Source organism: Macrobrachium nipponense, chromosome 39 (genome assembly GCF_015104395.2).
Source record: "Macrobrachium nipponense isolate FS-2020 chromosome 39, ASM1510439v2, whole genome shotgun sequence".
Lineage (NCBI taxonomy): Eukaryota > Metazoa > Arthropoda > Malacostraca > Decapoda > Palaemonidae > Macrobrachium > Macrobrachium nipponense.
This window is the reverse complement of record NC_061099.1, coordinates 52,698,964-52,704,662: the sequence shown is the minus strand read 5'-3', so window position 1 is coordinate 52,704,662 and position 5,699 is coordinate 52,698,964. Positions and strand designations below refer to the sequence as shown.

Sequence of the window (5,699 nt, the reverse complement as noted above, 5' to 3'; positions counted from 1 at the left end):
GAGTGTATTACAAATGCACGAACAAATGCGAACAGTTCTTTGCATTCAACGGTCTTGACAAAATATGCCTCAAGTTTAATGACCGAGACTATACAGTGCATTTCTTTGTCATTCCAAAGTCTGTCATGAGCTGTTTCGCTATTCTACATTTTTTAATGTTATCGCATCAGGCGCAAAAAGATTTATTATGTGTTATTTACTCAGGTTAATACTTCAACGTTCACTTAATAGAGCGAAAATCAATCAGTTACAATGGCTGAAATATAGAATAAAAATAAAAACGTCAATGGATAAAAAAACAGAAATGGAGAATGCTAAAATAAAATTCGTTGACTGGCACACTCAGTATGAAGGTGGCATGCAAAATGTGCATGCAGAGAAAGATAAATCTCAAGTTAAGATCATGTTCTTTTCAGCCCGAAGCTTCTTAAATTATTTTCATACCAGAATCAAAAGGGACAAAGGTTTTGATATGGTCCAACGAGTCTAATGGATAAAACATGAAGATAAAGGAAAGGACTCGAAAGTAGACGGAAACTGGGAGGATATTATTTTGAGAAACCGGTCACACACTGAGAGGAGGTCTGAGGACGTTAATTAGCTGCCTTCATTGGCAAATGTAAGAAGCCGTTTGATGGATGTTCTCCAAATTGAAAAGAGCAAAGCAGATCGCCTGTTCACTTGACGGGGGTTAGGGGGGGTTGGTTGGGGGAGGGGGAGGGGATGCGGAGCTGCTTTCGCTACCATGAAATGGGAAGTATGACGACAGACATCTAATGAAGAGAAAAGGACAAGTCAAATTTGACGACAAAGCGCCTATTGTCAAAGAGAACGCTTTTCTCCAACTGACTGACGGTGCGATGGGGTTAGAAAGATGCCAATTTATTCCATGTAAAGTTTAGAAGGGAGTATCGAGGGGCACAAGGCAGATGTGGTTGAGATAACCAGGTTATGTTTTCAAGAGAGTCACTGTCGCTGGAAGGAGTGCGAATTCCTGATGAAGAAAGCAGTCTGGACTACGAAAAGACTCTCGGATACGATATAGTACATGAATGAAAACATAATGACCTATAAAAAGATGACTCCGTCCTGTAGTATAACGGTGGGTAATGACCATGGTATGAAGTGCAATTAACAAAAATATATATGGATTGAAGAGTTACAGTCATTCTATGAACACCTACTATATCACATGATGGGTACACCAACCTCTAAGAATACAGTGTGTCTGGATCGTAGTTTGTACAATGAGCAACGAGGAACCAAGAACCCAAGGCCCAAGAACTCGTCCTTACTGTGTGCTACAAAAGAAGCAACTATGGGCTGAGGGTTCAAGAATTTATAGGTAATGATTGCTATGAGATGAAAGTGAAGTCCTGTGCTTGACAGTCATACGAAGGTCAATATCCAAAACAGGGATATGGCACAATACTTGTAAATGATATAAGCGTCCCTATGACTGCTATATTTATCCGAATCAGATATGGCATTTGATTGTTTGTTTCAACAATTTTGGCCCCAGAACGATTGTCTATGATTAGCAGTTGATTTCACTTATTCAGCCTAACTCTTCTCCTTACTCAAGTATTTAACCAGTGCACTCGACTACTTACCGATCCAGCGTTTCCTTATTTACCCTATTATTGACACACATATATATTCCTTATTAAGGAGTAACGGAAAAATGTTACGGGATCTTAAGACGTGATTGTGTGTAATTTTAAGTCTTTAGCCATCTTTTTATCTTCCTCCTACACTTAATTTTTCATTTCATAATTTAAGTCTAGGGCCGAGAGCTGGGGCCAGTAGGATCATTCAACGCTGAAAGGGAAACAGAGCAAAAGTGTTTTAAAGATGTAACAGGAGGAAAACTTCGCAGTTGCACTGTGAAACAATTGTCAGAAAGAGAATGGAAAGTAAGACAGAAGAAAGAGATTAAGAACAGTTAAAGAAAATATGAAAGGGGTTTCAGCCTAGGGCCGAGGAGACGCTGCAAAGAGCCAAATGTAGGTAATGCTTACAGTGCACCGAGTGAGGTACAATGACGGTGCTGCCCACCTACGGGAAAGGTTTTAATGCTATTAATATGAATAGCTGGAGAAGAGACATCATGGCTACTGACACCTTGGGATAGGGATATTGGTGGGGAAGAAGAAGAATAGTTGTCCAATTCCGTGCATAATTTAATAGGAGGAGGATGAGGGTAATATTTTAGCTGAGAGAAAAACAATGGAGACAGAGAAAGAAAGATTCCTCCCTAACTGTTGAATGTTTAATTTAAACTAATAATCGCTGTCTGTAAATATGTTTAGAAATGGACCCTTTTCATGTGCCTCAAATCGGTTTGTATGGTGTTTTTACGTTGCATGGTACCAGTGGTTATTCAGTAACGGGACTAACGGCTTTACGTGACTTACGAACCACGTTGAGCGTGAACTTCTATCACCAGAAATATACATCTCTAACCCCTCAGTGGAATGCCCGAGAATCGAACTCGCGGCCACCGAGGTGGCAGGTCAAGACCAACTGATCACGCCACTGAAGCGCTTGGTAACCTTAGCCTAGAATATCATAGTGAAACTATTAGTGAAAATCTGAAGCGGTTTTTGTGTCGGAAATAAGATGCCTATTTCTTTTGTATTTATATTTCATCAATAAACGCCTCAACTTTTTTTTCAAGCCGCATGCATGACATGTTACACTATATCATAATATGTTACACGCAAAAGTTTAAATATCAACCATTGTCAGTCTCCTGAAGTGTTACAACCACCGCTTGAGGCTGATTATAAGACAATGGTTTTGAAAAGCTGCTCAATTTATATTGCATTTGATCTCGCTGATTTTAGCCTATGATTATCTTTTCAAGTTGAATCGAAAGGTTTCTTCAGGACAGAGCAAGACGGCGAGCTACCAGCATATTCCCGACACAATGACGTCACTTGGTACACAATGGTGGCGTTTTTTTTTTGTTTTTTTTTTGAGTTCACGGCATCGTAATTATGACTAGTGAGTTAATTTCATTGTGAACTCATCTGTAAAACACAAATACACTCTTGTACACAAAAGCCAGAATTAAAGAGCGATTTTTAAAATTATTTTATGCCTTTGGTGAGGACAATGTCTTTTATTTTATGTTCTAATATTTTCACTCCAAAATGAATCGTACATTTAATAAAAAAAAAACTCATTCTAGAGAGGCTGAACAACAATTTATCAATTTGACGATCCCCATCTTTTAGTAAGGTTCATTTGCCTTTCATTCAACTCCTGTATTTAATTCTGTTGTGAATACGAAACTAGTATCATGCCACACCACTCAGATGTGGCAGGTTCGCGCCTCCCCAAAGGCGTAGAAAAATCATTGGCTCTGTATCATGATCAGTTATTGCTGCAGTTTGGGGTCTGCAGTGGGAGGTTGAAACCAAAATTCTTTGGAATCTTGAATTTCAAATCAATGGCCCCTGGGTGCTTGTTCCATGTGAAAAGGTTTCATCTACTGAAATAATAATAATTAGAAATATATATATATATACTACACACACACACACACACACACACACATATATATATATATATATATATATATATATATATATATATATATATATATATATATTCAATCATATGTACACATCATGAAACGATCAACTGCAAATTCTTGTATGTACCTATACGGATCCTTTCGTAATTATTCTCGATGGGGAAAATAAGATAGTGTGTGTATGTGTTGAACTGGAAGAAAGTACGAAAATGATCATTTTTATACTATTATTGAAGGCACGTACTCCAGCCCACTCCTTTTGAGAGTACTGAGTATTCAATGAAATGCATTACAACTAGACGAAATTTTCCTAAATCTCCCCATCGCACTTTCTTCTTTTTCTGACCTGCTGTGACAAGGCCGTGCGGTTTTACGAACGACCAAATGTGGGAAAACAAACACCTATAGAATATAAAATTGTTTAACCAGACCACTGAGCTGAATATCAGCTCTCATAGGGGTGGGTGCGTATGGGCCAGGCCAGAGGCCAAGCACTGGCCCAAATAACAAATATGTCAGTCAGTATGGTGAGGAATGAATGAAATTAAAAACTGCACACACTCTCACGCGCGCGCGCACACACACACACACACACACACACTACAAATACATTTACTCGTGTTTCCATGTATACTCACTAAAAATGTATATTAAAATTCTGAATAAATTAAGTAAAATTTAATTTTTTTTTGTTTTAAAATTCATTAAACACCCTAAGAGGTTTCGTATTTCTATTATTTACTTATTTTTATATTTTATTAATTAAATCACAGTTCCTCATGAAGATTAAAATCGGAAGTACTGAAAATGTAGAAGATTTTGACAAAATTTTGCTCAATAATTTACTTCCAAAAGTTGATAATCGCTGTAAGTTATATTTTGGACATTAACGCAATGCTCGTTGGACTGTTATCAACACTTTTCATTCTGGCCATTCGAGAGGAATCTCAAGAGGGCCATGTGGGCTGTTTATTTAGTGTGTGTATGTGTGTCATTTTCCATTTCCTTACCATAAGAAACATTAGTCCTATTCTTTAGCATGAAAACCATTCTAGCACTGGTTCCTCCGCCTGCCGGACACTCTCTCTCTTTCCCCAACCTCACCCGTAAAAATAAAAAAAAATAAAAACTTGGCGTATTCATATCCGTGAAAAACATTTCAAAAAACATTTCTCTCTCTCTCTCTCTGAAAATCATTCCCCCTCTCTATACCATGCTCGCCCCCAATTCTGTATTAATATTTTGTGCGGTTTAACATTTGCCTCTTTGTAGTTAATGATGACCAGCACATAGGGCTATTCCCAGTCTTAACCAGTTGCATATGGTTTTGCTACATTAGGAATGGAATGAACGTTATTCTATAAAACAGGAGTCTCATGTAAACACACGCTCAATTCAGTTATCCAAAATGCTATATATAAAACCAACTAAAGAGACAAAATATTACATACCTGCATCAACAGTAGCACCAACTGTTATTGAGATGTAGCTAGATGTTGATTGAGTACTGAGTAGGTATCTTACAGTTTCCTTGCGTTTGAAGGAGAGTAATCAAGTAACTCATGTCTGAGGATTCTTTCAAAATCACTGGAGCCAATATATATGCTTTTGCTCCTTTGAGGTTGACATTATCACTTTGGCATAATATGTTAAACCACTTCTTACATAGTTCAGGATCCTAGGGTTGAATTGAATTGAATATAGAATTTAGGCCAAAGGCCAAGCACTGGAACCTATGAGGTCATTCAGCGCTGAGACAGAAATGGGCAGTAAAAGGTTTGAAAGGTGTAACAGGAAGAAAACCTCGCAGTTGCACTATGAATGAACTGTCAGGAGATGGTGGAAAGTAAAATGGAAGACAGAGGATATGAAAGGAGGTAGCTACAGTAAACGGAATGAAAGGGGTTGCAGCTATAGGGACTGAAGGCACGCTGCGAAGAACTTGCTTAAATGGCTACAGTGCACCACTTGAGGTGAACTGACGACACTACCATCCTATGGGGCCAGGATCCTAGGGAAACAGCAAAAGCTAATCTTATCACCGCCGCCATCATTTCTTTGGAGACTAACATCAACCATAAATTGCATATATCACCACGACAGTCACATAATGAGCCACGAAAACATCACAACACTTGTTTTCGAGACTGACAAA

General features: G+C 38.2%; 1 protein-coding gene across 2 annotated transcripts in view; it reads right to left on the bottom strand.

Annotated features, from left to right (window-relative positions):
* LOC135210569 (uncharacterized) overlaps nucleotides 1–1,314 on the bottom strand; it is a 20,236-nt gene extending 18,922 nt beyond the window's left edge. The window contains exon 1 of one of the 2 annotated variants that reach the window (XM_064243424.1): nucleotides 1,210–1,314. The gene's annotated coding sequence lies outside the window, so the exon portion shown is untranslated. Of the gene's footprint in view, nucleotides 1–1,184 lie in introns of both variants that reach the window. The other variant, XM_064243426.1, reaches the window with a different exon arrangement.
* Nucleotides 1,315–5,699: the final 4,385 nt, after the last annotated feature.